At 40.6% G+C, this 11,079-nt stretch overlaps 1 non-coding gene across 1 annotated transcript; it reads left to right on the forward strand.

The window, feature by feature from the left end:
* Nucleotides 1-8,414: 8,414 nt before the first annotated feature.
* Nucleotides 8,415-8,548, forward strand: LOC115868375. The gene has a single exon (XR_004045550.1). It is a non-coding gene; the product is annotated as a small nucleolar RNA SNORA18 (small nucleolar RNA).
* Nucleotides 8,549-11,079: the final 2,531 nt, after the last annotated feature.

Genomic DNA, 11,079 nt, shown 5'->3' on the forward strand with positions numbered 1-11,079 from the left:
GCTGCCTGGCCAACTGACTGAAAGAGATCTAGTTTTATGCCTATTCTAAAGAAAGGTGGTCCAACAGAATGCAGAAATTCTAATCATTACAAGTAAGTAAAATTTTTCTGAAGATCATCCAACAATGGTTGCAGCAGTACATCAACAGGGAATTGTCAGAAATTCAGGCCAGATTCAAAAGAGGATGTGGCACAAGGTTATCACTGCTGATATCAGATGGATCTTGGCTGAAAGCAGAGAATACTCGAAAGGTGTTTACTTGTGTTTTATTGACTATGAGAAGACATTCAATTGTGTGGATCATAAAAAAATATGGATAGCCTTGAGAAGAATGGAAAATCCAGAACACTTCACTGCTGATATGGAACCTGCACATGGACCAAGACCAAGAGGCAGTCATTTGAACAGAACAAGGAAATACTACCTGGTTTAAAATCAAGAAAGGTGTGTGCTCAAGGAATTGAAACATTTGCTGATGAAGATCAAGGACTGCAGCCTTTAATATGGATCAGAACTCCATGTAAATAAACTCAGATTCCCACAACTGGACCGTTAGGAAGCATCCTGACAAATGGAGAAACGATTGAAGTTGTCAAGGACTTCCTTTTGCTTGGATCTATAGTCAATGGTCATGGAAGCAGCCGTCAAAATATCAAAGGACATTTAGTATTAAGCCAATCTGTTGCATAAGATCTCTTTAAAGTGTTGAAGAGCAATGATGTCACTTTGGAAACTGAAGTGTGTTTAACCCAAGCCATGGCACTTTAAATACCTTTATGTGCATGTGACACTGGGGCAGTGAATAAGGAAGAGCACAGAAGAATTGCTGCATTTGAATTATGATGCTGAAGAAGAATACTGAAAACCCTCTGGACTGCCAGAAGAACAAGCATCTATCTTGGAAGAAGTACAACCAGAATGTTCCTCAGAACTGAGGATAGCAAGACTTCATGTCATGCACTTTGTCCATATTACCAGAAGAGTACCGTCCCTGGGAAAGGACATCATGTGTGGTAAAGGAGAGGGGAAGCGAAACAGAGGAAGTCCCTCGATGAGATGGATTGGCACCGTGGCTGCAAAGATAGGCTAAATGTAACATGATTGTCAGGATGACACAGGACCGAGTAGTGTTTTGTTCTGTTATGCATAAGATCCATCTGGGTCAGAGCTGACTCAAGAGTATTTAATAACAGCTAACGCTGTTGTGAATCCATTGCTAATCTGAAAGAGTCTGGCATCTTCCTATTTCTCTGTAGCAACTTTAGTAAGCCAGGTGGTATCTAGGGTCATCTGCTGATTTTCACACATTGGCTCATAGAACGTTAGAGCTAACTGAGATCTTTCCTTGTATTTTGTCCATAGTCTTCCCATCATCTTGTAGATGAGGCCCAATGAGGTTCCCTTAGATGATTAAAGTTGTCACTTTGAGTTTTAAGGTGCACCTGACCCCAGCAATGTGATATTTTCAATCACTTCGTATTTATGTGGAAGCTGGAAAATGAATAAGGGACCCTGGAGAAGAAATGATTCATTGTGTTCCAGAAGACTATGAAAAGTACTGTGCACTGCCGAAAAACAAAAATAAACAAATCTGCCTTGGAAAAATGCAGGCAAAATGCTCCTTAGCATTGAGGGTGGTAAGATTTGGTCTCACATACTTTAGACATGTGGTCATGAGAGATCAGTCCGTGGGGAAGTACATCATGCTTGGAAGAGCGTCAGACCCTTGACAAGATTGATTGATACAGTGATTGCAACAATGGGCTCAAACCACAATTGTGAGGATGGCACAGATACGGGCCATGGTACACGGGGTCCCTAAGCATCAGGATCAACTCGATAGCATCTAACAACAACATCGGAAACAACAACAAAGAGGTTCCTGATATGCCCAGCAATAGAATTCAAATCTGTCAAACGATCAATCACAAAAATATTATAGCCTGAACTGTATGCTCTGTAAAGATACCAGATAGTGCACTGGGTTAAGTGTTGAACTACTAATTAAAGGTTGGTGGTTTAAGAGAGAAAGAGAAGCAATTTGCTTTAGTGCAGTTTTATAGCCTGAGAAATCATATGGAGCAGTTCTACTCTGTCCCACAGGGCTGCTATCCATAGGAACCAACTTGCCAGCAGTGGGTTTGTTTGATTTGGTTTGGTGTACTACCTCTAAAGATGCCTTATACCCCATGCTGACTGGAGAATTACCTCAGGCTTGTGCAGAATCGATACATTAACAATCAGCTAACCGACAAACCAACCAACCAATCTCTTGTTCTACCAAGACACAGATGGGTCTCGTTAGTGCTGTTTGGTTTAGGATATTTTGGGCTAGCCCTGGAAATAAACTTTATTCCCACATCCTTTGAACAAGAACAAGGCCTCTAGGAAGGGGTATTGCTTAGATCTGCCCACCTTCAACACCAGAATCCTATTTGTTATTGTCAGTCTGGTTCATTTGGTCTAGATATGAGCCTTAAATCTAGATTTTAAAAGATAATACAGGGGCTATTTGAGATTTCATGAAAGAACTTTAGATATATATAGAGAACTGTATACATTTAAAAATACAGGCAACATAAATTCAGAAACAATAAATTAAATATGCTGTATATCACAGGGTATTAACTCTGAAACCCTCATGATTTAGATTTCATGAAAATCAGAGCCAGACAGATCTAGCTCATCTGAGATACTTTGTGTTACAGAATGACATTTCTGTTTATCCAGTGCTGAGGTATCTATCTCTGGGTATCCCAGTGTTGATACCAATTGTAAAGAATTCTATGTCTATTTGTCTATATGTAAACAATGGCAGCTACTTTTCAGTAGCTTAATGAACGTGTAATTTATATACAATAAAATGTACATATGTTATGGGCATTGTAATTGTGTGTGTGCGCATGTGTCTGACAAATGGATACATCCATGCAATCAAGATGCAGAACATTTATATCACCTGAGAAATGCCCCTTGCACCATTTGTCAGTCTCTCCTGCTCAGGAAGCTCTTAGTCCCAGGCAACTACTGATATGCTTTCTGTCACAATTGATTAGTTTTGCCTGCTTTAGAACTTCGTATGCATGGACTGATACAATATATATTCATTTGCATCTGGCTTCTTTTGCATGGCATGAAAGCATGTATTTTATCACATATTTCTAAACAGGTTGACTTCATTCATGCATCCTACCAAACACCAGTTGATCATTTTAGCTTGTAAATAGTTTGATCAAGGCTCTCTGCTTGGCCTTTGCTCTATCCAATCTCTGTCATAGTATTTATTTCTTTTTTGATGTAGTTTTAGAGGTGGTCAATTAGAGAAAGAAGTTCAGATGTCAAGGTCAATTCTGAATTGAAAAAAAAAAAGATTCTCCACCATGAAAGTTTCCAGTACTACACATATAGGAGAGTGCTTTAAAATTTCATGGAACGATTGAATGAAAAGCTAATAGATTTTTCCCATGAACGTTTGAATTCTCCTTGTATGATATTTAAATATCCCAGTGTTTGTGATGATCAGAACTTTTATTGTTTTATCACATTATAACTACTGACAACACTGGAAGCAACCAGGACTCATTCTCCAACTTGGATGCTTTAGGTCTTTCTAGAATGAGTCTTCCTTTAGAAAGAGTCCTAATTAAAACAACACAATAGGAAAAGTTAGTTTTGGAGCCTTTTCAACTACCCTGAATGTCTACTCATTTTTTCATTACACCACTATCAACCCCCATTGTCGCTGCTGTTTGGTGCTATCAAGTTGGCTCCGACACTATGCACAAGAGAAGGAAACATGCCTTCATCCCATTGTTGCTAGTGTCCATCAAACCAGCCCTGGCTCACAGGGAGCTAAATCCCAACAGGAGGAAACACTTCCCTATCTTCCACCATTCCCACAATTACTTGCTCACGGGATGATTGTGACTGATAGGATTTTAAACTGTTTTGGAAGTAGACTACCAGGCCTTTTTTCCTAGTCTGCCTTAGTCTAGAAGCTATGCCAAAACCTGGTCAGTGTCTGAGCAACACTGTAGAGGAGAGCCTTGGCATTGGCTAGGAATTCTAGGTCTCTGGCATGGAAGGTGAGAATTCTACCATGGCACTATTAGTGAATGCCCGCAATATGCCATAGGCCTCAGCCCCCTCTCACTACAACTCACACTCAGGCCTGTCTTCCACATCTTTCCCTGCTGACAAAACCTTCTGAATCTTATTTCACCAAGTGTTGCTCTCATTTCAACTAGATCAGGCGAGTGACTTCATCTTAAGCTATTGGATACAACCATGTGTACAGCCATGCGTTCGTTCGTTGAAGAGTGATTAACATGGTCCTTGTTAGCCCAGCATGCAGTGGGGGAAAATCCATACACCAGCTTTCCCTTCTTCTAAGGGATCTCTCTTGTATGTTTGATAATGACGGAGATTTGGTGGGGCACCATTACCTCTCCTTCATTCTTCTAAGTGTTTCCTATTGCCACTCTTTGCATGGCTGTGGACAACTGTGTGCTTCTCTGCTAGTTGTAACTTAGAGTTCAAAGAAGGTGTAAACCTTCTCACAGTCATGGCGGCACCACCACAAGAAAGAGGGGAGAGGCATTGTGTATGAACATGGATGAGGTCCCAATTAGTCTAATGTCTTTCAAAGCCATGGTTCAATGTTACCATCATTCCAAGGGTACAAAAAATCATGTAATCACAGTGAACATGGTCAGACTGGAAAACTACTTCCTAAATACTATTTATTATAAGGGATTAAATAGTATCCAAGAAGTTAAGCATTGACTGTTAGCAGAAAGGTCAATGATTTAAAATCATCAGTCACTTTGTGGGAGAAAGATGAGACTTTTTTCTCCTGTGAAGATTTACAGTCTTGGATATCCCATGTAGTGCCGTTATGACACAGAATGGTCTCATTGATATTGGATTTGGTTTGATTTTTGTTAAGTGGGGGGGGGGGCAAGACAGACTGGGAGAAGATATTTAGTAACCACATAACAGACAAAGAACTAATTACTAAAATCTATAGTACCATATATACTCGAGTATAAGTCCACCCGATTATCAGCTGAGGCACCTAATTTTGCCACAAACTGCATTATAAATGTGCCGGAAAAACTTAGCTTATACACGAGTATATACAGTATTTTACAAGCCTACAATAAGAAAAACAAACAAACCAAGAACTCTCTGAGAAGGTGGGCAATGGACCTGAACAGCTGATTCACAAAGGAAGACACTTGAATGGCTAATAAACGTGTGAGGAAATGTTCCCCGTCACTAGCCTTCTGGGAAATGCAAGTCAGAACAACTATGAGACACCATCTAACACCCCTGTGTCCCAACTAAAAAAAAACTGAAAACAATAAATGCTGGAGAGAGTGTGGTGAGATTGGAACTCTTATCCACTTCAGGTGAGCTTGTAAATACATATAGCTACCATGGAAGGTGATATGGCAATACCTAAAACAGATGGCAATTGAAATACCATATGATCCAGTAATACCATTACCCATGGGCACATACCCCTCCAAAAACAAGAAACACATCACAAACAGACATTTGCTCCCCCTTGTTCATTACAGCACAGTTCACAATTGTAAGAAGTTGGAAACAGCCTAAATTCCAAGCATTAGAAGATTGGATTAAAAAAAAAACACCCGCTGGTATATACACACAAAGGCATACTACACATCCCTAAAAAACAGCAATGAAACCCTTGAAACATCTCGAGTCGGGGAGGGATCTGGAAGACCATGTGTTGAGGGAAGTTAGTCAAGCACAAGGGACAAATACAGTTTGGTTCCACTGCTGTAGGAACAAGCAGAAGAACAGGCACCAGCTCAGACTTGTAGAGCATCCAGTTTGCTGGCTGGGGGATCAGGCAGCCTGGTGGAGAGCCTGCCCGGTGCTAATGAGCTATGTACCATCTGCTCTAGGTAAGTATTTTGAAGGTCACTTGGCCACAGGGTGCCTTATGACAGCTGGGATCAAATAGTCAGGGGAGGGGAAGGGGATGTTGTTTACTGTGTGGCTGCCATGTGAATCTCTGATGAGGTCCCCTCCACCCCACCCCCACCCCCCAGTCAGGTAGCCCTACCAGAGGGATGAGGGGTAGTGATGGGAAAAACAATGCAGGTGCTGGAAAAGGGAGCAAACACATCTTGGGGAACACAAACACATGCCTGTTGGTAGGAAGAGAGGGAGGACTGATCCCCAGGTGGGGGGGCAGGAGAAGACTGAAAATACTTTTGGGGACCCTAGTGGGGGAGTGACTTTGGTGGCATGCAATGAATGGGCCACATTGATCTCAAGAATCTAGGGGTATCTCAGGGAACCAGATTGGGTCACTGAATCCTGGACTTTTGGGGCACACAGCATGCTCCAGAGGCAATGCCAGTGAGATCCCAAGAGGGAACTCCATTGGCTGAACTGGACTCTACCTCAGACATACTTGTAACTTGAGGACTTAAGTCAGAAAATACATGGTGTGTGAGGAAGCAGAAGACCAAGAGTGGTGAACTGTTGGTAAGTGGACAATCTAGGTTGGGCTTCGGCAACACCCTGTATCCTGTATTGAGATATGCATCACTTCGGCAAATGGGAGACAGAGATTCTGTTTCATTTTGTTTATGCCGGTTCATAGTAGGGGGTATCTCAGAGGAGCTTTATGTTATTGGGGGGTCCCCAATGGAAGTTGTGTTATTTGTTTCACCTGTTTTTTGGTAAATGAAACCCAGGATTGATGAGTCTATAGGGACAGCAAATAGAACAAGGGTATGGGGTGGGGGGAGGGCAGAGGAGTACAAGGCTGGTGGTGGACGTAAAGGTTCCCAAGGAGACCAGGAAGGAAAAGTATATTGGGAAGCTGATTATGAAAGCAATTGTACAATTCTGTTTGATGAGATTGAACTATGGAATGATATGACATATATCTTAACGTCCAAGTTATAACAAATTTAAAAAAACAACAAAACATAGCTCCAGAAATGGGTTTTGGGCTCTCACTACATCCTAACTCCAACTTAAGAACAATTAGTTCTTACATCATGGCCCAGCTCTATACTTGCCCTCAAAAAGGGAACACAGAAGATACAGGTGCTATAGCAAAATGTAGTTGTGTTAGTCTGGGTTCACTAGAGAAACACATCCAGAGACACTCATGTGTGTAAGAGAGTACTTTATATCAAAGAGCAATTGTGTATTAAGAAAATATCCCAGCCCAGTCCCCATCAAGTTCCTAAGTCTGATATTACCCATTTGTCAATACTAGTCCATAAATTCCTCTTTAGACTCACACAGCCATGCAATGATGCTGAATGCAAGAAGATCACAGGCCAGAGGGTAGAAAGTCTTGTGGATCTAGTGGTGGTGGAAGCATCTCAGCGCTGGTGTAGGTCTTCACGTGGCTCTTCCAGCTTCATGTGGCTCTGGCTCCATCAACCTAGCTCCATGTGGCTTGTCATCAGGAATACCAAGCAGAGATTCTGTGTGTCCTGCCTCCAGGGAGGAAGACAAGATTCCCAGAATCCTCAGGAGAAGGTCATGCCCACATAGAAGCCTCAATGGCTGTGACCTGATTGACAGGCTAGACCACACCCCTTCGCACGTTGACAGATTATGTAACTGCCACAGTGGTGAAGAATATAGATGGTGCCTGGTTAGCAGATAAAATAGGGTCTGGGGTCTTAAAGACTTGTTTCTAAATAAGCAGACATCTAAGCGAGATGTCAAATAAGTCCACATGGAAGAAGCACACTATTAACAGTCACCTAAGGATGGTAAAGCATGTATTCTAAAGTCAAAGGAGAGCCTTCATTGTGAGAACCCGGTGTACAGAAGGCTACAATTGACAGTAGGAGTCCAAGATTTGTGGAACTACATAGGAAATAAGCATTTGGAGAACTCACCCTATCTATAATTGAGGGATGGGAGAAAAGTGATTACTAAACAGAGAGTTTTGGAGAGATGAGTATAGGAGATCAAAGGCATAAATCTGACTTGAACAGTTAAAACTTTGTCAGTAGATTCCCCTCTACGGTACATGCTGGACCTGATCTGGTTTCCTAAACTGTATCTTGGGTTTGTATTGTTCAGTTTGGGCTTTGCTTGTTCATATTAGGATGTATCTCAGAGGTGTCATGTCATTGGAGCTCACCTCTTAATTTTGTGTTATGTTTTTCCATTTCTTGGTGTATGAAACCCAGGATTGATGAACTTATAGTGACAGCAAGTAGAATAAGGGTCTTGGGGCCAGGGGGGCGCAGTGTTGGAGAGGGTGGTGAAGGGGAGATGATGTCAAGGAGTGCATGTAGAAAAGGAATGTTTGAAAAGTGTTTGAGGTAGCAACTGTACAATTCTGCTTGATGTGATTGAACTATGGAATGCTATATTAATAAAAATTATTAAATATTGTTGAGGTCTACCCCGATGGGGCCTTGTCTGTAGACCCACATTGTTGGAAACACCTCACAGAGTAACTATGTGGTTTGCTTTACTCACAGAACTGCTATTGGTTGGATCTGTGAGGAAGAACTACAAGACAAATTTGTAAAAAAAGTTAAAAAAAATAAAAAAATTTAAATATTAACAAAAATTAAAAAAAATAAATGAGGGGTGAGAATCTTAATAGCCTAGAGTCATTATTAGTCAAAATAGTGTATTAATAAAAAAGTTTACTAAGAGGATTTTCAAAGGTCATGAAATTAAATTTCTGTACTAACTGTACCAAAATTTTCCATTAAAAATGACATTTTAGTATATCTTTTCCCTAAAGGTAGGCTTTAACTCATAATAGATGGAAGTCTACAAAAAGTATATTCAAAAGATTTCAAGTTCTTCACTTTTTATTTCCAGTACTTGAAAACTAATCCAACACTGTCTCCAAGTGAGGACCATGTCCAGGGACATCATGCAAGTCACAGTTTAAGGGTTCTGAAATTACCCCTATGTGACTTTGAGCTCATGGACTAGGAAGAGACTTGGAATTGAAGAATATACAAGGATATATTAACTTTTTTTCAGAGGTTACATAGATTGGAAGATCTTTAAGAAAAATTCCAGCTCTAATACGGTGTATTCAGACAAATACTGTTTCTATAAAAGGCATCCGAATGAATAGATTGGCCAGGAAATTCAGGTTGAAAATGAACACTGCTGGAAATGATGCATTTGGAAAATGGATGTGTTTTCAGTGAGATGTGAAGTGGAGGAAGAGAGAAAAGGGATATGATTTATGAATATTTTGTGATCTTGTACTAAACAAGGTGGACTAGTAATGGCGATTCAGCCTCCAGATAGATATTGTCATATTCTGATTTACAACCGGGGCCTGGGAGTGGATAAAGGATGCTGGTTGCATTGATCATAGCATCTTATTTCATTAGGATTTAGGTCTTTAAAATAAATGGAAGGTGTTTGATAATATTTGTATGGTAAATTGCTGAGAATTGATTCCCAGTGATAAAATAAAAGGAGGTTGAAAATGAGCTGGCAAAAAAGATTAAAAAACTATAATTGCATGTGAAAGTAAAACTGGTTTATTCCGCTCTGGATCAGGGCTTTATATTCTTATGGTTTGACAGGCAATTTAAACTACAAAATTAAACAGTAAAGGATATGGCTTTTAAAATAAATGAATTTAAAGAGTCACAGTTTTTCTTTTTTTAATCTCGGAAGAAACTCAAACTTAATAAATTTATGTTGCTGTTTCAACATTTTATTTATATAGTGCAAGTTTCTGTTTGTAGGAGCTTGTGGTGAATGACCAACAGGACCTTCTGGTAAGGTTTTGCCACTAAGAATAGCTTTAATGAAATATAAGAAGTGATTCCCCCTATATCTCTCATCCCCAAATTGTTCAAGTGATTGTTACATGCAAAACCTACTTTGGGAATTGTCTTGTATTTGTACGTATTTTCTGAATTCTTGAAATGTACTGGATGGTGCAATGATAAGTGCTTGACGGCCTAAAAGGTTGGTGGTCCTAAGAGTGGCCACCGTGGACCTCCTGTGGCTATCCAAGTGAGAAGGGGAACCCAGTTCCTCGCCAGCCCAAGATCTCTTGCCACAAGGCAGAGTGCAGATGTGCTTCCACCTTACAGCTTTTTTTTACTCCAGTCTGACACCAACTGTTCATCCCACAGCACTCTACATTTTTGTTAGGTTTGATAATCCATTGCGATAGCCATGGAGAACTATAGACAATACTCATTATTAAGGAGGTTTATTAGGGAAGTTAACAGGTTACAAGCCAGTATCAAAAAACATTAGAGATACAGTCACTGGCCCACTTGGCTGCTGACTTCTCCTCAGTCAAGAGCAAATTTCCTTAGCTTCTCAGTCACATAGTCCATTGGCTTCTGTCTCCCTCGACCAGAAAGCCAATCTGCTGCTGTGTCTCAAGGTCTCATCATCTCAGAGCACCGCCCGGAGCACTGTTCTTGTGTTCTATCTCATGGTCTCCTTGCTTCAGCCTTTGGTCTAGGCCTGGCTCTTTGGCTCTGTCTCATGGTCTCACTGCCACAGCTTCTGGTGCCTCTGGTCTCAGCCTCCTCTTGAACATGTTCCACTAGTGCCTCTTCTTCCTTGATGGTACTGGGAAGTCTCCCTGTTCCCATTTCTGCCATGGTTTATTCTTATAACCAAGGGAGCGGCAACTAAAACTGACCAATCCCTTCTATTAGTTTACACCTGCTCTATTTTCATAGTCCTGCCTAATCATTTGACATGAATAGAAGAACCATATTAAGAAATTTCACTTCACACCAACCCAGAGGTGTCAAAGAAGAAAGGTATGTTGATAAGTTTTAAAAAGGACCCACCATTGAAAACCTTTTGAAATAAATAGGAGGCAAAAACTATTTATAGAGTTGTAGCTATAGGCATATATATGTAAATATATTAATTTATAATGAAAGGGATTGAAGCCAATGTACATATACTTATATGATAAGTATTAAGATAGTAGATGGACTTTGGGCCTCTACTCAAGGCCTCCCTTAACACAAGAACACTGTTCTGATAACCAGGTACTCTTTGATACTCACCTTCCTGACACGATCGCTGTAAGAAAAATGG

Source organism: Echinops telfairi, unplaced genomic scaffold, assembly GCF_000313985.2.
Source record: "Echinops telfairi isolate 266 unplaced genomic scaffold, ASM31398v2 ScPeMD7_9;HRSCAF=40, whole genome shotgun sequence".
Taxonomy (NCBI): domain Eukaryota; kingdom Metazoa; phylum Chordata; class Mammalia; order Afrosoricida; family Tenrecidae; genus Echinops; species Echinops telfairi.